This window comes from Erythrolamprus reginae, chromosome 7 (genome assembly GCF_031021105.1).
Source record: "Erythrolamprus reginae isolate rEryReg1 chromosome 7, rEryReg1.hap1, whole genome shotgun sequence".
Lineage (NCBI taxonomy): Eukaryota > Metazoa > Chordata > Lepidosauria > Squamata > Dipsadidae > Erythrolamprus > Erythrolamprus reginae.
The window spans coordinates 50,209,521-50,233,008 of NC_091956.1; the positions used below are offsets into that span (position 1 = coordinate 50,209,521).

General features: G+C 39.8%; 1 protein-coding gene across 1 annotated transcript in view; it reads left to right on the plus strand.

The window, feature by feature from the left end:
- TENM3 (teneurin transmembrane protein 3) overlaps nucleotides 1-23,488 on the plus strand; it is a 1,937,374-nt gene that overhangs the window by 316,439 nt on the left and 1,597,447 nt on the right. The window contains exon 3 of the mRNA XM_070757504.1: nucleotides 17,866-17,917. The gene's annotated coding sequence lies outside the window, so the exon portion shown is untranslated. The remainder of the gene's footprint in view (nucleotides 1-17,865; nucleotides 17,918-23,488) is intronic.

Genomic DNA, 23,488 nt, shown 5'->3' on the forward strand with positions numbered 1-23,488 from the left:
GGTAATGAGTTCCACGCTTCAACAACTCGATTACTAAAGACGTATTTTTTACAGTCAAGTTTGGAGCGGTTAATATTCTGTTGTGTGCTCTTGTGTTGTTATGGTTTAAGCTGAAGTAGTCTTTGATAGGCAGGAGATTGCAGCATATGATCTTGTGGGCAATACTTAGATCATGTTTAAGACGTCTTAGTTCTAAGCTTTCAAGACCCAGGATTGTAAGTCTAGTTTCGTAGGGAATTCTGTTTTGGGTAGAGGAGTGAAGGGCTCTTCTGGTGAAGTATCTTTGGACATTGTCGAGGGTGCTAATGTCAGAAATGTGGTATGGATTCCAAAGAGATGAGCTGTATGGGTCTGGCGAAAGTTTTGTAAGCTATGGTAAGTAGGGTGAGATTTCCAGAGCAGAAGCTATGTAGGATTAGATTAACAACTCTTGAGGCCTTCTTCGCAATGTTGTTGCAGTGGGCTTTGGCACTTAGATCTTTAGTTATTCGTATTCCAAGGTCCTTGACCGAGTGGGGATTATCTGTGATAATTTGTTTATTCAGTTTGGATTGATTGATTGATTGGATTTGCATGCCACCCCTCTCCGTAGACTCGGGGCGGCTAACAACAGTAATAAAAACAGCATGTAACAATCCAATACTAAAACAACTAAAAAAAAACCCTTATTATAAAAGCAAACATACATACAAACATACCATGCATAAAATTGTAAAGGCCTAGGGGAAAAGAATATCTCAGTTCCCCCATGTGTGGTGGCAGAGGTGGGTTTTAAGAAGCTTACGAAAGGCAAGGAGGGTGGGGCCAATTCTAATCTCTGGGGGGAGTTGGTTCCAGACGGCAGGGCCGCCACAGAGAAGGCTCTTCCCCTGGGTCCCGCCAAACGACATTGTTTAGTTGATGGGACCCGGAGAAGGCCCACTTTGTGGGACCTAACTGGTCACTGGGATTCATGCAGCAGAAGGCGGTCCCTGAGATAATCTGGTCCAGTGCCATGAAGGGCTTTATAGATCATAACCAACACTTTGAATTGTGACCAGAAACTGATCGGCAACCAATGCAGACTGCGGAGTGTTGGTGTAACATGCACATATTTGGGAAAGCCCATGATTGCTCTCGCAGCTGCATTCTGCACTATCTGAAGTTTCCGAACACTTTTCAAAGGCAGCCCCATGTAGATAGCATTACAGTAGTCGAGCCTTGAGGTGATGAGGGCATGAGTGACTGTGAGCAGTGACCCCCGGTCCAAATAGGGCCTCCCAGGGTGATGGACGGACAGATAGAATTGTCCTTGGGAGGCAAAACCCATAGCCACTCCGTCTTATCAGGGTTGAGTTTGAGTCTGTTGACACCCATCCAGACCACAACAGCCTCCAGGCACCAGCACATCACTTCCACTGCTTCGCTGACTGGACAAGGGGGGGAGATGTAGAGCTAGGTATCATCTGCATACTTATGATACCTCACCCCATGCTCTTGGATGATGTCACCCAGCGGTTTCATGTAGATATTAAATAGCAGGGGGGAGAGGACCGACCCCTGAGGTACCCCACAAGGGAGTAACCTAGAGGTCGACCTCTGACCCCCCACTAACACCGATTGCGACTGACCGGAGAGGTAGGAGGAGAACCACTGAAGAACAGTGCCTCCCACTTCCAACCCCTCCAGCCGACGCAGAAGGATACCATGGTCGATGGTATCGAAAGCTGCTGAGAGGTCAAGAAGCACCAGGACAGATGATAAACCCCTGTCCTGGGCCCGCCAGAGATCATCCATCAGCGCAACCAAAGCAGTTTCCATGCTGTAGCCGGGCCTGAATCCTGACTGCTGAGGGCCTAGATAATCGACTTCTTCCAAGGACCGCTGGAGCTGGAGCATCACCACCTTCTCAACAACCTTCCCCATAAAGGGAAGGTTGGAGACTGGGCGGTAGTTGTTGAGAATGGCTGGGTCCAGGGAAAGCTTCTTGAGGAGAGGGCGCACAAGTGCCTCCTTGTACGGATCCGGGAAGGACCCCCTCCCCAAAGAAGCGTTGACAATCTGCTGGACCCAGCTCCGTGTCACCTCCCTACTGGCCGAAACCAACCAGGAGGGACACAGATCCAGCAGACAGGTGGTGGAACTCACAGCTCCAATGGCCTTGTCTACTTCATCAGTTCTGATTATTTTTGCCGATGTGTAGGACAGAGCATTTGCTGGTAGAGATTTCGAGTTGCTATGTGTTGGACCAGTCAGAAACTGAGTCTAGGTCTTTTGGTAGAATAGTTGTGTTTTCAGTGGTGTTGAAGAGTTTTACATCATCTGCAAAAAGAACACAGTTGCTTGTGATGAGATCGCAAAGGTCATTGATGTAGAGAATGAAGAGTGTAGGTCCCAGTACGCTACTTTGGGGACACCATTTTTAACAAGGACGGGTGTAGATATGGAGCTTCCTATTTTGACCACTTGTTTCCTGTTTGACAGGAATGCAGTAATCCAGCTGTGGAGGAATCCTGAGATGCCATAGGATTTGAGTTTTAGAAGTAGTTTGACATGGACCACTGAATCAAAAGCTTTGCAGAAGTCAATATAAATTGCATTTATGAGTTGTCCATATGTTTTGCAGTGGAGGAGCTGTAGGTTGCAGGATAGTTTTTTTCTGAATCCAAATTGTTTGTTAGAGAGCAGATTATTATTAGAGTAATTGATTGGTTTATAATTGATTCCATAACTTTACATGGGATGCAGCATAGTGATATTGGTCTGTAGTTATTGACAAAAGAGGGGTCTCCTTTTTTGAACATGGGGATGACCATAGCTTTTGACCATAGCTTAGGAAATGTGCTGGTTCTGAAGGATTTTTTGAAGATTATACTCAGTGGTTCTGCTATAGCAGAAGAGAGATTTCTTAGGAAATATGCACATAGACCATCTGGTCCGACTGATAGGGAAGGTTTAAGGTCATGTAATGCTTTTTCAACTCGGTCTTCAGTGAAGTCTATTTGGGTTAGGTCATTGAGAGAGTTTGAGGTGCGAGTGATGAATTTGGGGGATGAGCCGTTGCTGTTGATAAAGACAGAGCCAAAGAATGAATTGAGAAGGTTAGCTTTGGATGAATCATCGTGGTATATAAGATAATCTTATATACTGTAACTATTTTTTTTTGTAATATTTAGACCAGGACTAGAGAACCCTTTTGCAGATTGAGTGGGAATGGAGCTTCACACTGAAATCAGGATGAGTCTCAGGAAACATTGTAATAACAGTGTGGTAAACAGACAAAATCTTGATCCTTTGTGGAAAGGTTATGTTTTAGGAAACGCTTCTCAACTTATTGTGGCATCCATGTTTTCTGTAATTACATGGTGCCTATCTGCTTCTTTCATAATAAAAAGCAGGTTTTAGTTGATAAAGTTTCATTGTGTGGTTTAAGTTGTATATTCATAAAAATGTGCACTTCAATAATATGTTGATTTAGACTTGAATTTTGGCAGCTTAAAGTTGAATGTGTTGACTTACCAAGAAGAAACAAATACTTTCACATAATGAGAAATACATTTCTGGTTTAGATCACACAGTATATTTATTTTCAAAGCATTTTCACAACAGTTTTCTTTTTATTTCACTGTAATAGATATTGGAAACAGACTTCAGTCTCGGCTCTATGATGCCACATGCAGAAAAGATGCTTTTAAGAAGATCAAATCAGTATACAAAGCACTCTTAATATTAATAGCACTGTGCACACTTAGTAATGTCATTGAAGCAGGAGATACATATATCTTTGCTATGCTGTTTCCGGCTTTCCTGGCTTTAATTGACCATGTTTCTTTACATTCTAGCAGAAGTTGAAGGGAAGCAAGATGAGGCTTCAGCTTAGGGCATTTTTAATTTGTAGTTAATTTTTTATTTTGTCATTAGTCTTATTAGCAGTCATTATGCAATTTAATAATTAGATGCCTCATTAACATTTTAATTAGGCTAGTGGCCATTGGTAAGTGTAATTAAATTAGTTTTATTGTATGATATTTTGAAACTGCAATTAAATTAGCTTTTAGTGTGCTTTTAAGAACAAAAACTATGGAAATCACAGTGAAGCAGCTGACTTGTTAACTTAGGAAGTGTCTATGAAATGGTAACAGAGAGGAGAGAATGTAGAAAATTCCCCACTGAGCTTAATCACAAAAGAAATGGGGGGGAAAAACCAAGTGTTTCTGCTATCTCTGCCCCAGGGTTACTAATGTATCATTGGTGTTAGCAGTGTATCTGTTTAATATCATTCACAGAGGATACTTTTATATAATATGTATTAATGTTTTAGAAATAGTGCTTAGATGATGTAGCATACCATACTTTATAATTCAGGGGTTAATCCTGTTTCCTTTAATAAGACAAAACACCTACAGAGTTCAAATGGAATTTTACAACAGTAGGAGCTACATGATATAACCTTATATGAAATGTGGCTTTATTGTATTATTGCTGTAAAAACAAATTGTAGATTGACAACAGAAAGAGGGAGGGTGCTGCAGATTTCTCAACAGAGTAACAGATAAGGCTTGGCCCTGCTTTCATAAAATGGACAGGACAGCAGAGTTGAGAGAAGGAGGAAGCCAGTGAGTGACTGACTGGCAAAACAGTGGTGGAAGGTATTTAAAGCTAGCGTCATATAGAATGTTGGTACAAGTGCAGATCCTTCACAAAATGTTGAAGCAGCTTGATCTGAAAATCTCAGCACAACATAAACACATATAAGCACGCATACATAAAAACATGAACACACGCAAGTGGGGAGGACTTCCGGGGTGGCGCCATGGTGGTGCAGTGCAAGGAGAGCTAACAATGATATTCACCTGATTTTCTGAGTCCTTGACTGCTGAGAACGGTGTGCAATTTTTCTGATGAGATCACAGAAAGATTGGCAGAAAACAGACACATAAATATTCATATACATTCTCCACGGCTGGAGGAGTTAGCCTCCAAGGATGGGTTTGACCTTATTCAATCAGGACTGAGTCTTAGAAACATATAAATAGAATAGAATAGAATAGAATTTTTTTATAGCACTCTCCATCTTATATTCCCCCTCTTCGACTCAGTGCTAACCCAGGATGCGTGCCTTTGCTTCCAGCAATCGCTTCAATCAAGAGATCTTATGTCTTTCTCATGCCACTGCACTGATGGAATGGTCGTTTTTCCTCAGGTCGCGCCACATTCCATTCCAGTTTGAATGCAACTGACCACTTGCTCTTTGGGTGGCTCACTTTGACACACTGTCAGATCCCTGTAGTCCTTGTAAGGGTTATGTTGATCTCTAAATGACCATTTGCCAAACATATTCGGCAACTTGGAGGACTCCCCTTTTTTCTGCAGGGCATATCGAGGTGGGGCATTCACTCCCTGGGCTGTCCATTGTTAAGGTTATTCAATCTTTGCACCAGAGTCCTCCTGAAGACCATACTATCGATACCCTTCACTGACAACTAGCAGTTCTATCTACTGTACTGTCATGCACATTATTAAGGTTCCTTAGGGTCTGCCTTTTCAAGAATTTTTTAAAGGGTTACTAACTTCTGTTTTTCCCCAGTTATCCACAGATTCCTTAAGTGGGATTTTTCTACAGTACTGAACTCATACCCTTGGCCTTCATCTCCTTTTGTCACTTCACCTATATGGTGGTATTCTTCCTGGCAGTGACCTCAGCCAGTTGTATCCTGGCCTGACAGGTCTGTCGATACGAAATGTCCTCAGTTTATTCCACTTCAGGGTCATTCTTAGGTTAAGTTCACTATCACATGTAAGGTAACTTCCAATTTCCATTAGACTCCAGAGGTTGTTCCACCTTGTCTCCTTTCCTCCCTGTCTACTGACTGGGAACATCAATGGAATGCACTTGTATATCCAGCACTACACGTTTCTGTCACTTGGTCTTTATGTGATGGACTTCGCCCTTCAGAGACATTCTTCATTTCCTTCAATCTGCCTTCCTTGGAGAAACAGTATTTTCTTCTATGATGGAGCGAGGGATTTGTGCGGTGATCTCCCTGTATTCTGAACTGCTGGCGCTATCTCGGCCTGGGGGAGTCATGGCCCATTTGAAGCGCAGCACAGCTACTATTTGGTTTGTTCAATCATCAGTCAAAGAGGTTGTAGGGCATTCACCTGGGCATCTCCTATGCCCTCTATCTATCACCATAAGGTTACCTTGAGCATCTCCTATGCCCTCTCTCTGTCACCACAGGTTTGTTTGTTTGTTTGTTTGTTTGTTTTTACTTACTTACTTACTTACTTGCTTGTTTGACTTCTATGCTACCAATGCTGAACGACTCAGGGCAGCTTACAATAATAATATAAATAAAAATACAAATAGATACAAAACAATAAAAAGAAGTCGAACACAATCTAGAACTACAAAACCCCATATTAAAAGAAACCCATTAGCTATAAAACAGTCAAATCCCATACATACGTGCCATTCATACAGTGTGGCCCTGTCAGTTGTTAGTTCATGGCCCCCCAGGCCTGCCGGCAAAGTCAGGTTTTCGTGGCCTTACTGAAGGCCAGTAGGGTGGGAGTTGGTTCCATAGAGCTGGAGCAGCTACAGAGAAAGTCCTCCCCCATGGTCCCGCCAACCTGCATTGCTTCATCGATGGGACCTGGAGGAGGCCAACTCTGTGTGCTCTTATTGGTCTCTGGGAGGCAGGTTGATTCCTTTGTCACAGGTATGGCAGAATTTGACGGAATGTGTCAAGTTCATCGCACCAGCCTTAATTTACCCTCCCTAAATGGGCTGCTTTGGCATGTCCCATCCTTGGAGGCTAACTCCTCCTACCGTGGAGAATGGGCATTATTATACTTACCTGAATGCCCATTCTCATGTAGGAGACCCGCCCTTGCTTGAGCTTGGGTTGGCTGTGAGTTTGTGTATATGTTATCAATCATTATTGTGAGTATTGGTTCTGCTTATTACACAGAATATATAGTTCTAATTGTTATATAACATTTGTTCTGACTGAACTGGAAGCTGCACACAAAGCCTATTCTTTCGTCCTTTATCGAAGAGGTGGAATATAAGATGGAGGGTGCTATTTATACTTTTCTAAGACTCAGTCCTGATTGGCTATCGGATAAGGTCAAACTAATCCTTGGAGGCTAACTCTCCTACATGAGAATGGGCATTCAGATAAGTATAACAACACCCGTTTTCACTAAAACTAATAATTTTTCATAATTTTTGCTGCTTTCTGAGCTTGGTTACCTAATTAGCTAATATCATCAATGCATTATAAACTCCATATTTAGTCACACTTAGCGGCAGTGGTAGGATTGAAAAAAAATAGTAGGCATGGCCTACTCAGCCTCCTGCATCATGGGGGACATTTTTGTCCTAATCAGGTTCTAGAAGCTTTCCTCAGCCTCCAGGAAGGCGAAAACAGCCTCCCTTGGGCTCTGGAGGCCCTCCATAGGTTGGAAATGGAGGCCCATTTCCAGATTTCCTCTAGGAGGCCCGTTTTTTGCCCTTCGTTGCTCCAGAGGCTTTCCTGGAGTCTCCAGGAGGGCAAAAATTGCCTCTCTGGGCCCCAGAGGCTTTCTGAAGGCCGGAAACAGGCCTGTTTCTGGATCTCTGGCAGGCCCATTTTTTGCCATCCCACAGCCTCTGTGAAACTGTAGACTTCTTATCTCATGAAGGAATGCACCAGTAACTTTGATCTTTGGCAGCAGCCTCGTTGTGGAACTGTTATATCTTAATTACCCTCACTGAGAAATTTGCCAAGATTATCACTTGCATGACTTTGGCTTGTAAAATGGGACATTATATATAAAAAGACTGATTTGAAAATATCAATGAGTGGATTCCTCCTTTATCTTCAAGCTGTGTAGGGCAGGATAGAACACATAGTAACTACTTTCATTTCATATTTTGATTGATTTGTTTTGTATGTGCCTTATTCTTTTCTTTGATTTAGCTATGTATACCTAATGGTACAGGTACTTTACATGTTTGCTGTGTAGTAATTTTGTTCCATGACTGTAGCTGGAATCAAATACTCAAACTGAAAAAATGACAAATACAATTTACATTTTTCTCTCTCCCTTCCTCCCTCTCTCTCTGTCTCTCTCTTCTACATGCGCTCGATCTCCCCTCCACTTGTATGTGCGTGTATATGTGTGTCTACTAATTTAATATCTCCAACAACCTGAATGGATATAAATGTGAACCATGAGAGTCTAATTAAGAAATTTCAAGGAGCAAGATGATTTTAACTAAGGATATATTTCTATTAGCCTCTGGAGGCTCTTTTCATCAAGAAGAAAAACATTTTTGGTAGCTTTAGGGAATGAAGGGAGGCTAAATTTAGCAAAAAGTAAGTTCAATGCAATTTAAATTAAAATAAGATGTTAACAGATTCCAAGTTACAATTCTACTGGTAGTGAGGAAAAGAATTATTTTCGTATCTTTCAAATAAATACAATTAAAAGAATACCATCTATAGCTAAAAAGGCTACCATCTATATTAATCATTGTATAGCTTGAGGAGTTTGTTTAAATTATATAATTATAATCTTAAATAACTGTCAGGCTTAAGAAGACATAGTGAAATCAAATGAGGTCCAGTTTTTTATTTGCTTGTACCTAGAATCTTGCCAAACTAAAGCTGTGTGTGTATGTGTGTTTTGTTTTGTTTCTATTTTCATGTAACATCTGGTAACGTTAAGAAAACTATACACCTTTCAAAAAATAAACTGCAAGTTACCCTGAAGTAGGTGAAAGTGCAAACACAGATCCCCTTTAAAATAACTATGTCTTTTGACAAGTTATAGTTAGTCTATAGTTAGACTATGTTAGTCTGATAACATTTTGAGGAACTCATTTTTGTTATATACATATATTACAAGACAGATGACTAAAATGGATTAAAGTGGATTTTTTATTTGACCCCTTAGCAATCACAGCTGTTAATTTCCAGAAATATCCAACAACTTTATAGCCTTTTCTCAAATGTTGTGTTTGCACAAATCTAACAAGGACTTTGCTTGAAAGAAAAGGCCAATTCCAAATAAAGCCTTAATATACTCAGGGGTGGGATTCAGCCGGTTCATCCAGGAGAACCGGATGTTAATTTTCATCTGATTTACCAAACCGGTTGTTGCAAGGACTGGCTGATCCCGCCCAACACATCCCTCCCAGGAGTCTCAATACAGCCAAATAAGTGCAGGGCCCATGTGGACGCTCTGGGAGAGTGAAAAACGGGCCTACCGGAAGTCGGGAAATCGGCTTGTTTTCACCATTTTAGTTGGTTTTTTTCCCATTAGAATTTATTTATTTAATCAAAATAAGAGTTTGGGATTGCAACAAGAGTTCTCCACTTAAAACACAGATGCATACAATTGCAGATATATTACACATTGTTTTGTATTCCACTATATGCTGTTTTAACCAAATAAATTTTTGCACAACCATACAATTTCCATTAAAAGTAAAATAAAGTGATTCCATATTTGTGCAGGTTTTTTTAAACATCAATTTTCCATGTGTGCAGTAAATAGGTAGCAAATTTTTCATTTGGAAGTGCTAAAGATCAGCAAAAATGAAATTGCGGTAGAACTGACCTTCCTCCTTCATTACTGACTGCCAGATCTATAACTGGAAAAGAAGATTAAGGACTCTGTAGCAATATAAATAAGCTATTGAACAGGATCTTTTCTAAAACTGCTAGATTCATATATAAATATTTTTAGTGAGATGTTAAAGTATTCCCAACTACTTCTTTGTGATCAAATTTGTTGTTTATAGAAATAATTGTTTTTACTTAAAGCTATTTTAGATAACCTTTTAAACACTTTCTGATATTAGTTTCCCTTGATGGGGATACAAATCAAATATGGAATCCTGAAAATGGATCCAAATCATGTAACTATATATTAAATCAGCTTCTTGATCATACAGCTGAACTCCTAGGTTTCCTAAGCTCATGTATAATTTGAAGATTTCCATTTCAGTTTGGAGAAAACAGAGCTACATAATATAAACCATAAATAACTTCTAATTTTAAAAAGTGCAGATAATTAAAGACTAAAATCTTAGCAGACCTGAATAGGATCCAAATAACTCCAGGTAGTTCCTGTCTAGTAACCATAATTGTGACTGGCAATTTAGTCATTAAATAAAGCAATTTCTAAATGAAGCCATGACTTTTGCTTAAGATCTTACTTCAGCTTTCCATTGCTTTCTGATCTGTGAAGGTAATAAATGTGACGATCGATTGCAAAATTACTTTTTCATGACCATTGCAACTTTGAATGGTGGCTAAAGGAGAAGTCATGATAACTGCTTATATTTATAGAGTAAAAGTGGTGATTAGACATTATATTTCACTAGAGAACATTGTATAATTTTGAGTATCAAACCATCTGTTATCTTAAGAACAGCCATCATTGTTTATTCCAAGTTTATAGTGTAAATCTATCAAGGAACTTGTTTGCTTTCCATAAAAGGGGAGAGATTCATATTTAATAGTTTTATATTTCCAGAGTAATACTATTTCTCCTTCCTTCCTTCCTCCCACCATTTCTCCTTCCCTCCTTCCTTCCTTCCTCCCTCCCTCCCTCCCTTCCTTCCTCGCTTCCTTCTCTCCTTCCCTTCTCTCCTTCCTTTATTCCCTTTCTCCTTCCTTCCCTCCATTCTCAGTCTTCCAATTCTCTCCCTGCTCTCCAACCTGATTTCCCCCCACTGCGGGTAGGAGAGGCTCCGCTGCGAATTCCAAAGAAGGTTAAGTCAACTTACGGGAAAGGTGGAGAGGGCGAGGTGAGAGCTCCGGTGTAGGCAGCACCATCAGCTGAGTAACAGGCATGACACGACTGCCGCTTTTTCGCTTTTTGCTTCTGCGCACAGGTGGCAAGGCCATCTGATTCCACTGCATGTCTTTTGGAAACACCGTGCGGCTTTTGGAAACGCTGCACGGCTTTTGTTTTTTGCCTGGTTGGTCAGGTTGGACTGACCTCCGCGGGCCAGTCACAGACAGCAGGCAGGCCACATCCGGCCTTCGGGCCACATCTTGCCCAGGTCTGCTCTTAAGTATACCATAATATTATTCATGCAGATATACATGATTAATTTGTGCACAGTGTGGTTTGCTTATTTATGCCTCATGAAACTAACTAATGTTGTTTATACATTTTCAGTGTATTATGTAAACCAGTCAATTTCTTGTTAATCAACAAACCAGGATAATTTAATATTTTGTTAGAATGCTGTATTAAATCAGTTATAACACTTTAATATAATAAATAATAAGCATATTAATGATATACCTTAAACTATTATATTTAAATATTGTGTTATATTAAAACTGCATTTGTTCATAGTGTTTTATGAGCCATTATTTTAAAAAACTCTATAGAAAAGCTAGCTTCTACTAAGAAAAAAATCTAGACCAGAATAACTATTCTAGTAGTTCTTGAAATGGGGATGAATCTTTCAAAAACTTTCATACAGATGGTATTATTGGCAGCTCAATAATGCATTTTCACAATCACTCAGCAGCAATGCGAATGATTTCAGCAATATCTCATCGCAGCCATATAATGGCTTCTTTGAATTTATATATGTTCCCTTCCTTTTCTGGAAGAACTACATCTGATTACTGCAGCTATAGGCTCAAACTCTCTGAAATGAATAATATATGAAAGGGAATTGTATGGGCTTGATGCCAAGCAGCAATGCTAGTACAGTACTAAGCCATTATATTTGTATTAGAACAAGGCTGTATACGTAGAGATATTTTTGGTGATGATGTGACAAATGGTGGTTCATTGCACATTGCCAAAGATAATTACCTAATGATGTTTGTAAAATTTTATAAATCTCATTGCTATAATTGAACTGTAACATCAAATAACAACTCTTTGCACAGTTAAGCTGTAGTACAAATAATGGAATGATCCATTTTCCATAATTTCTGCAAATGGCAAAAGTCCAGGAATTCTTCTCTAGACACATTTTATTGGAACTTCATAATGATCTCTTCTTTGAGATGAGTTGAATTCATATTCAAGACCAAGACAGACTTAATCAGGACTTCTATAATGTAAAGATTCCCCTATAGAATTATCTTTACATGTAAGGGGTGGTATCAGTAATAAATTGATGGCAGAACATTCTCAATTGGAGTTAATATAAATAAACAAATGTTATTAATAACTGCATGTATAAAAAGGAAAGTACAATAGATATATGAAAAAATATTTTGCATCCTAGTAAAATAATACTTAGGATCATCTAATGCAGATTAGAAATCTAATAGAAAAAATATATGTTGCTTTTGAAAAAAAATACATACTATACAATTGAAGCAATAAAATGATTCCAAAAAGAAGTCAATATGTGCTTCATTGATTTGTTTATGATTGTGTTGACCAAATCAAACTGGAATGTAGTCAGAAAAATATGAATCCCAGGACCTCTCATTGTTCTCATGAGGAACTTAGATAGAAGTCAGGAAGACACAGTATGAATAAAACCTGACTGGCAAAGGAATGAGATAAAGCATCCTAATCTCCCCTTATTTTTCAACCTACATGCAGAATATATATTAAGGGAACTTGTAGTGGAAGATGAGTATGATTTTAAAATGGAGGCATAAACATCAATAATCGACATTGTGTTATGGACATTAATCTGGTTGCTGAAAATGCAGAAGAATCTGCAAGCCTATTTCTGAAAGTCAAAAAGCACGATGAAAAAAAAAAGAATTAAAATTAAATATACAGAAGACCACGTTGATGACTACAAGTAGAACAGTGATGTGAACGTTTACGGCACTGAGTCGCCAAACCAGAACATATGTGCACTGGAGTGCCAGAAACCTAAAGACCAGTTGGCAGGTGTACATGTGTATGCTTGCCAGCTGGTCTTCAGGTTTCAGTCACGTGTGTAGGTCCGCTGACTATCAGGTTTCCGGTGCTCCAGCAAGCACATACCCACAGAGAAGACTCTCTGAAACCAGAATGGTGATATGCGCATGCCCACACAAAGGGCTCTGTGTGCCACCTCTGGCATCTGCTATAGGTTCGTCATAACGGAGACAGAACAATCAGCCTGAGAATTGACAATGAAGCTACTGAAGTGGTGTTAGCTTCTGCCTTTAGAATCAAACATCAAGAATAAAGGAACAACTGGTCAAAAATACACTGCAAACTAACACTTGGTATAGTAGTTATGAAGACCTTGAAATAAATATTCAAATATTGTGAAACATCTATATCTATGAAGATCAAAATTAAGTGAGCCATAGTGTCCCCTGCTCCCATTCTATGGAAGCAAAAGTTGTTTTCTAAAGAAATATGATAGGAAGAATATTATAGAATCAATAAGGACTAAATGATGAAGGGTGCCTTAAATATGAGAAGAAATTTTGTGTTTCATATCTTAATTCAGAAATTCATTTATCTTTTAAATTGTTCAAGCAGAAAAAATATATTGCAGAAAAGCCTGTTTTGCTCCCTTTTTTTCTGTGATGGAAAGGGAAAGAATTGTGTATATCAAGAATGTTCTTTCAGTGTTTTAAAAGAATCATCTATAGGGCCTGAAATTTTGCTCAATATACATATCCATATATTATTTACAGAAAGGATAAATAAGACCTTATAACTTTATGTTGCCTGCCAAACAAAGATTAAAAATCAAAGAGTTTTAAGAAGAAGTAGACATCCCCATTGGTTCTCCTGTCAAAAACGTATACTTACTCATAGAGAAACACAATTATTTATTTATTTATTTATTTTTATTCATTTTATTTATTCATTTTGTCAAGTACGTATTGGTAGTATACATAGATATAACACTGTTTATATACAGTACATGAGATGGATACTAATAAGAGGAAAACATTAGGACATAGACAGTAGGCATGATGATGCACTTATGAACATACTGACCTATTAGGAATCAGGTGAGGTCAACAGTGGATAGTCTAAGGGTAAAGTTTTGGGGGTTTGGTGATGAAACTACAGAGTCAGATAATGAGTTCCAGGCATTAATTGCTCGGTTGCCGAAGTCGTACTTTCTACAGTATTTTCTAAGCGTGGAGCAGTTTACTTTGTATTTGTATCTGTTGTATCTGTATTGTTGTGGTTGAAGCTGAAGTATTTGTTGACAGAAAGGACATTTAGCAGATGATTTTATGAGCTATGCTTAGGTTGTGTTGAAGGTGACATAGTTCTAAGCTTTCTAAGCCCAGGATTTCAAGTCTGGTTGTGTAAGATATACTGTTGCAAGTAGAGGAGTTGAGGGGCTCTTCTGGTAAAGTATCTCTGTGGGCTGCTAAGGTGGAATGGTGACATGTGCTTGCCCTGTGGCTCTCAGTGCTAGCAGAATCCAGCACAATTCTGCTCCTGCACCTGGGCAGGTAGCGAAATCACACAGAGACATGCAGGTGCGCCCCTACGTGTCCATGCACAATTTTGCTACCTGCCCAGCACTCAGAGCCACGGGGGGAGCACACGTCACTGTTCCACCTTAGCAGCCCACTTCTGCTCTGGATACTTTCTAATATATTTGTGTATAAAATGCTTTATGGGTTCCAGATAGATGAGCTGTATTCAAGGATTGGTCTGGTGAAAGTTTTGTATGCTCTGGTTAGTAGTGTGATATTACCAAAGGGAGAGCAGCTTCCCCATTAATTTCTTTATTGGAATCTGGCAAGGAAAATTTAAAATCTTTCCTTCCAGCAGGCAAGTAAGTGGCTGTTGCGGGGTGAGAGACAGCATGAAGAATTATGAAACTGCTTGGGAAACTGTCACAGAAAGTTGAAAATTGGGACCTCAGTACATCACAACCGGTAGCAATTAAGCAGTTACAATTTAAGAAACTATTTATTGCAGGTTTAGCAAAATGTACAAGTTATTTTAACTTTCACATAAAGCACTAATAGATCTGTTATAATCCATAAATAGCTTTTGGTGTCCAACACTACAGGAAGTAATGCACAAAGTATCTTACTTTTTTTAGTCTAACTTTTCTGCTACTTATAATGATTATCATAGATGTTTAGTATTATTATTATAAATATATTATTTATTTATCCATTTTACTGGCCACTTAACTCCCAATTATTCTTGGCACACACTCTCTTTCACGCATGTATGTATGTATGTATATATACAGTGATCTCTCGATTATCACGAGGGTTCCGTTCCAAGACCCCTCGCGATAATCGATTTTTCGCGATATAGTGGTGCGGAAGTAAAAACACCATCTGCGCATGCGCGCCCTGTTTTCCATGGCCGCGCATGCGCAGATGGTGTTTTTACTTCCGCACCTGGGAAGACCCAGGGAAGGTTCCTTCCGCCGCCCAGCAGCTGATCTGCTCGGCAGCGCCGCAGCAGCGAGGAGCCGAAGATCGGGGTTTCCCCTTTGCGTGGGCGGCGGGGAAGACCCAGGGAAGGTTCCTTCGGCCGCCCAGCAGCTGATCTGCTCAGCAGCGCCGCAGCAGCGAGGAGCCGAAGATCGGGGTTTCCCCGCCGCCCACGCAAAGGGGAAACCCCATCTTTGGCTCCTCGCTGCTGCGGCGCTGCCGAGCAGATCAGCTGCCGGGCGGCCGAAGGAACCTTCCCTGGGTCTTCCCCGCCGCCCACGCAAAGGGGAAACCCCGATCTTCGGCTCCTCGCTGCTGCCCGCCCGCCGCTCGCCCGCTGCCCGCCGCTCGAGAGCAAGAGGGGGAGAGATAGAGAAAGAGAGAGAAGGAAAGAAAGAGATGAGAGAGGGAGGAAGAGAGTGTGAGAGAGGAAGAAGCAAGATAGAGAAAGAGAGAGAGAAAGAAAGATGAGAAAGGAAGAGAGTGACGTCATCGGGTGGGAAAATATTTTTAATTAATTTTTTTTGAAAAATCGCGATATAGCGTTTCGCGAAGATCGAGATCGCGAAAATCGAGGGATCACTGTATATGTGTGTATGTATGTATGCGACTGGAAACAATACATTATCAAAAACAAATCCAGGAAGGGGCACAACCTTCATTCAGCCCCAGAGCCTGGAAGAAAAGCAGATTTCTAATAGCTTTCTGATTGTTAAAATTTTAAATTCTTTAGTCTTTAAATTCTTCTACCAGAAAAGCAGAAATAAATGGATAAATGAAAAATATATACAAATAAACACATTTATCATCCAAAAGCAACCATATCTGGGTAACCAGGGTTACTACCACCCATCAAAACCAATTTTGAATATCTTCATTCCCTACAAATGTATAGCATATTATACATTTGTTACATGCTTATGCATTTATTATTTATTTCATATATTTAGAATAACAGAATTAGAAGGGACCTTGGAGGTCTTCTATTCCGACCCCATGCTTAGGCAGAAAACTCTACACCACTTCAGACAAATGGTTATCTAATCTCTTCCTAAAAACTTCCAGTGTTGGAGCATTTACATCTTCTGGAAGCAAGTTGTTCTGATTGACAGGAAATTTCTCCTTAGTTCTAAATTACCATATTTTTTGGAATATAAGACACACCGGAGTATAAGATGCACCTTAATTTTTGGGAATGAAAGCAAGAAAAAAAAAGAATTCTGCTTCCGCCTACCATCATCAAGATCAGCAACATCCTCATTTCCACTCAGATTTTGATAATGAGCAGCACAGATCTTTTTAGCTGTTTAAAACAAATCCTATCACCCTACGTGCATTTAACTGGAGTGGTGTGTGGTGTGGTATGATTTTTATGGGCACAGAAGACAAACGTGGCACCAAAGGCTCCAGTCCCAAGACACTACCGTCTTCCTACCTATAGCAATAGCAGCAAGGCCTGATAGAGATGCAGCACTTCAGTCCTCCTGGATGCTGCTATCCTGTAAGGCAGGCAAGGTGAGATAAGGAGTGATTGGAAGGTGTGGGGGCAGGCAGGGCCAGCCAGTGGTGGCATTTGCCAGTTCGCCGAACTGCACATAATCTTAACTACTGGTATGAACCGGCAGCAGCCCACCTCTGGCTGTGGCAAAGGCAGGCAAGCAAACTGTGCCATGTGGCTACGTGGTCGAGGCAAGAGAGCCAAAGAGAAGCTGTAGTGTGGTGTGACTCTAAGGCACCAGCCAAGGCTTGTGAGGCCAATAAGTAGTGATGGGATGGGGAGTTGCTAGCCAGCAATTTAACAACCAGTTTGGCCAAAGTGGTGCAAACTGGTTAAATCCCACCACTGAAAAACATCCAAGTGGTACATTGAACTATAAACTAAAAGCCACAAATCACATATACAAGGTATAGATCTGTGAATGATTGTTGCATCTCTTCTGGTCTCATAAATGTGTTTTGAATTTCTCCAATATTTCTAAGATAATTTAAGGTAAAGGTAAAAGTAAAGAGTTTCTACAACATTTTCCATAGAAAATTTCCCTTAAAGAGAAGAAGATACGGTACTTAGTTTCTTTGTTTTTCCTACTGGTTTGGCTACTATTTTGCTAAAAGTGTTTTTTTTTTCTTCTTCTAAATAAATAAGAAAATGAAAACTATTATAAATTTACTGAAGAAGAATAAAAGTACCATTCTGGGAACATTAGTGGAGCTTTGGATTTCACATGTATAATTTACATATTAATATGTCCCATTTTGTTTAGTAATAGTTACTTCTATGTGTGTATAGAAAGAGAGCCTAAGTAGTAGGTTCTTGAATTATTACTAAGAAACTAATGGAATCAAATGATAATTTCAATTGTCCTGCTTTTGTCATTTTTAATTCATGGGGTGAAGCTGAAGTAGTATTATTATAGTTGCTATTTTTCTAATTTTGTATATAAAGCATTCTTATTAGCTATGGCTACTAATTCGAAGTTTACTATATTTTAAATTAATGTACTGTATTCATGTTTTTGTGACTTTTTAACAGGCACTAACTTCAAACTGGCTTTGCAAAGAGATATTACTACAAGAAAACAACAGTAAGTGTTTTAGTTCACTATAATTTGTTTTTAAAAGATATTATGTCATTTTTGTGGTATTACTTGAATTAATTTTTAAAAGGCATTATAACTAGCTTTCTTTAGTCTACACTATCCTGTTAGGCCTCTTGGCACAACTCTGCAGTTTCAAGATATGTAACTGTATGTAAGTATGTAAGTATGTATGTATGTATGTATGTATGTATGTATGTATGTATGTATGTCATGTTTATATTATATTATATTATATTTTAAAATGTATTTTAGTCTACTCTGCCCAGCTTTGAGTTATCAGCTGAGAATTATATTTGTCTCAAGTATTTTGTGATTGTGGTGTTGTACTGGGATAGAAAAGTCAAGTTAGTTGAAGTCCTTGCTTCATTAGTTACTTCATTTGATGACTTTATGTCAATCATATTCACAGCATTGTTGTCATAGAGCTAAAAGCTTATATCCACATACCACATTGTGCTTCCAGAGGTTATAAATGTATACTATATAAATAAAAGAGGTATTTAGGGAAATGGCAAATTGCTTACAAATACAATTCTGAATGTTTGTCTTGTATGTAATTTGGCAGTCATTGAGCTCTGGGATGAAACAAATCCCTATATTGTCTAAAAAACAAACATATTAAAATCATAATTAGCTTAATAATTGCTAAAATAAAATATAGTAGTTACCAAGATAAAAATTATGTTTACACTGAAATACCTTCTGCTGTAATACTCTTCACAGAAATTAAAATACTGACTTTAAGAATATATAAAAAAGGAATGTATAATGGATGTTAGAGACCCCAAGACACTCTTGTAAATACACGCCAGTTGTCAACTACTTGAATTTTGGCAGCAGAGCTGCTGGGATCATCATAAATGAAAAAAAAAACCCCACTAGTCACAACTCACTTTTTTCAGTGCAATCATAATTGTTAATGGTGGTTAAATGAATGGTTATATGTCGAGGACTACCTCTGTACTACTTTTTCTTTTTTGCACTCATTTGAAACATAATTATACAATTATATAACAGCTTCACAATTTTCTCCTCCAAGATAATCCTACATTGTCAGAAAATACACAGTGCCAAACTATTAAAAGGTTGTTTCTACTACTACTACTACTACTACTACTACTACTACTACTACTACTACTTCTTCTTCTTCTTCTTCTTCTTCTTCTTCTTCTTCTTCTTCTTCTTCTTCTTCCCCTTGTTTTTCTCCTTCTTCTCCTCCTCCCCTCCTCCTCCCCTCCTTCCCTGCCTTAAATAACCTTACTAGCAAATCAATATAATCAACCTAACCCTGTGCAAGATCAAGACATCAAACATTTTTTATTCATTTTCATTAGAAGTATCCTATATGAAAAGAGTTAAAATTTAATTATGGTTTTTGTCATGAGAAGGCTGCTTTGTGTGTGTGTGTGTGTGTGTGTGTGTGTTTATGCAAAGCAGCCTTCATATGACAAAAACCATAATTAAATTTTAACTTTACATATTTTTGCAGATAAGTGAAAAGGAAAGAGACCCTGTTATAGATCTATTTTGACTTTTGCTTTCCTTTTGCCTCAACAGAAAAACAGCTATATACAGTGCTACCTCTACTTAAGAACTTAATTTTTTCCATGACCAGGTCCTTAAGTAGAAAAGCTTGTAAGTAGAAGCAATTTTTTCCATGGAAATCAATGTAAAAGCAAACAGTGCATGCAAACCTATTAGGAAAGAAATACAGTGGTACCTCGGTACTCGACCACAATTCGTTCCAGAAGTGTGATCGAGAACCGATTTGGTCGAGTACCGAATTTATTTATCCCATAGGAAATAATGGAAATGGATTTAATTGGTTCCCAGCCCCTGTTAACTCGCTGGGAACCAATTAAATCTATTTTCTTTATTTCCAATGGGATAAATAAATTCGCTACTCCAAGCTGCAGGAAAGGTGGGGGCTGCTGGAAGCAATGAGGAAAGGAGCCCCCAGAAGCTGCCATCCCGGCAGCTTCAGGGGGCTGAGGAGCTCTCTAACAGCTCCAAGCTGCAGGAAGGGTGGGGGCTGCTGCAATCTTGGCAGCTTCTGGGGGCTCTTTTTCTCATTGCTTCCTTTTATTACCTGTAAGCAGCTTCAAAAACTTTCTCCTTCCCTGTGGCTGCAACAGCGGCGATTTCCCTTCCAGTAGCAACAGCGCCGGGAATGTCACGTGATGAAGGGAAGCCGCCGGAGCTATCTCAGCAGTTGCTGCCGCTCCAGCAGCCTCCCTTCATTACGTGACTTCCTGGCGCTCTTGCTACTGGAAGGGAAATCGCAGCTGTTGCAGCCACAGGGAAGGAGAACATTTTTGAAGCTGCTTACAGGTAATAAAAGGAAGCAATGAGGAAAGGAGCCCCCAGAAGCTGCCAAGATTGCAGCAGCCCCCACCTTTCCTGCAGCTTGGAGCTCTTAGAAAGCTCCTCAACCCCCTGAAGCTGCCGGGATTACATTTCGTATAATGAACAAAATTTTCTCTGGCTGTTCGGTATCTGAATTTTTGTTCAGATACCGAAGCAAATTTTTGCCAAAAATTTTGTTCGTTATCCGAAATGTACGAGAAAGGAAGCGTTCGAGTACCCAGGTACCACTGTAAAAGCTTGGAAATTGGGTGGGGGGAGGGAGGAGGGAGAAGAAGAAGAGGAGGAGGACAATTGCTGCTGAAGGAAGAAGGTGAGGTGAGGGGAAATCAAACAAATCCAAAACTTTAAGGCTTAAAAAAAAAGAGAGACTCTGAGGTGACGAGGAGAAACATGCGCCTCCCATACAACCAGCACGAGGCTGCCTCCCATACACCCAGCACGAGGCTGCCTCCCATACACTGTGCCAGAGAGAGAAAACCAGGCAGCCAAGACTCCTTTGACTGAAAGGCAGCTGCTGCTACCTTCTTCCTCTTTTTCCCATGCTGAAGGGCTACCCTCTCCTCTCGCTCACTCGCTCGCTTTGTAATCGGCGCCTTTCCTTCACTGTGGTGACTCTTCAGTTTGGCTGAAGTCGAGTTGATCCGGCCCGGGTGAAGTACCCCCTGTTGCCTTTCCACGTCCAGACGCTCCAGGAGGCAACCCCCACTGGGTGTATGGAAAGCAGCACAAGGGATTCACGACAGCGAAGTGTTTTATTCTCTCTCCAAGCACCCAGAGAAAGGAAAATGCTCTGTTCGCTCTGGGCTGCAAAAGCCTCCTTAAGCACCACTGAAAGGCTCCTCTGGCAGCTCAGAAAAGCCCAAGATGGCTGGGATTAAAGGGGGAAAGGCAGGAAACTGGCTGGGCCTTCATGCCGCTCTCAAATTTTTCCAGGCTCAGGTTCTTACGTAGAAAATGGTTCTTGAGAAGAGGCAAAAAAATCTTGAACACCCGATTCTTACCTAGAAATGTTCTTAAGTAGAGGCATTCTTAGGTAGAGGTACAACTGTATATATATGGATTTCTTACATTTTTTTTCTTCAACAATTATTTATTGAACACAATGAAACTTACAAGAAAGAATGATGTTTCTTCTACACTCCCTATTTTTCCACGTAATCTCCGTCCTGTTCTATGGCCTTCCTCCAGCAAGACACAAGGTTGTGGGTATGCCTTGTCGGTACCACTCCTTGTTCTAATCACTAAGCCATTTCTGCACTGTGCGAATCACCAAATCATACTCTAATGGCCTCACTCTCTGTGCTCAGTGACTAACCATACTTATGTCGACTGCAGATTCTCCATAAACTGTACACAAATGTTTGTGAATTTTGCCAACAATTTCTTTCTCAGCAGTGAGAAATTCAATGACAATATGCTGCTTGAAACGTATATCACTTACAGACGCCATTTCAAAATACTGCTGCAGCTACGCTATCTATCTGAAGAAACACAAAATTTACACATGCACTCCTGGCAATTCAAATAATGTGTATCTAAAGTTTCACTACTGTAGGCTGAGGGGAAAAAATATGGTGCATTATTTTCTGGCCGATCCTCGTGTGTGTGTGTGTGTGTGTGTGTGTTTGTATGAAGGTCTTGGCATATTCAAGTTTCTTCCCGTGTAACAACACAAGAGTACACAACAGATTCAAACTTAATATTAACCGCTCCAAACTTGACTGTAAAAATATGACTTTAAAAATCGAGTTGTCGAAGCGTGGAACTCATTACCGGACTCAATAGTGTCAACTCCCAACCCCCAACATTTCTCCCTTAGACTCTCCACAATTGACCACTCCAGGTTCCTAAGAGGCCAGTAAGGGGCGTATATAAGTGCACTGTCCAGTTGTCTTTCCTTATCTTATATATCATATATATTTTCTTCTTATCTATCTATTTATCTATCTATCTATCTCTATCTATCTATCTATCTATCATATATATTCTCTCCTTCTCTCTTATATCATATATATTCTCTCCCTCCCATCTACTTCTCTTCTTTTTACTTTCTATTGTTATATATATTACTTAATGTCTATTCTCTTCCATATGTATTGTATATTGGACAAAGAATAAATTAAAAAAAAAATAAGTCTCAGGGATTCCTGGCTACATTTTGACGAGGTCCCACTTGTCATCTTCAGGATGGTGCTTTCAGCTTTGTGCCCTACCATTTTGTAAAACATGGCTTTTAAAGGTTTCGCACTGATTATAATTTTATATTTAAATCATATTTTCATAATATAACACAATATAGAACTATATTGTACATAAAAACTAATTGCAAAGCATGTCTTGTGCCATGGCTGTTCTTAGTCCAAATATCTAGGTTTTAGATTCAGGTAACCCATAGCCCTTGAACTCTTTTAATTAATTAAGATCGAATTTATACCTATTGCAATCAACCAAACCTTTATTAGTTTATGCAGTGTTTCTCAAATAGTGGGGTGAGACTCCCTGGGAGGGGCATAGAGCAATGCCAATGGGGCGCATGACCCCAGGGAACATGCTATTTTTGCTGCAGGGAGTAGGGTTTTTTTGTACCAAACAATAACACACACCACAGAGTAGGAGATATGAAGTGCATATAACAAAACCCTTAAGAGACACAATGGAAAATATTTAACAGGGATGAAAAGAAAGGAGGAGAGAGACAGAGGAGAGAGACAGAAATAATGAGACAAATGTTAGTCTCCCGAAAGCCAAGATGAGGAAATATGACGAAGTGTGTGTCGTGCTTGGCTTCACTGTGACTACTGTGACCAGTGTTCTCCGTACTGAAGGAGTGGGTCCAGCAGTCACATGGGTTTGCTCTGTCCAATCCGGTGGAACTGAGCCTAGTATTAAAAAAGACTGCTGGATCCGCCCCTTCCCCAGAATTCGCTCAGTTCGCATTCCTTCGGATGTGTGTGAATGCTCGTTCCTCCCAAAACACCTTCCCTTCGATCTCTCTTCAAATCCAGTAAGAATTTTCCATTACTGTATTAAGCTTGCCGGCTGGGGATTCCACTCAGCCCTCCTGGGCTTTGAGTTGGGGGAGAAGTTAGCGGCTCAGCCCCCGCGGTTTTTCCCTCCGTGCTGCTGCCGCGGCCGTTATTTTACTATTACGGTCTGGAGGTCCCGCCGAGAGCAAGCCTTCTTTAACTA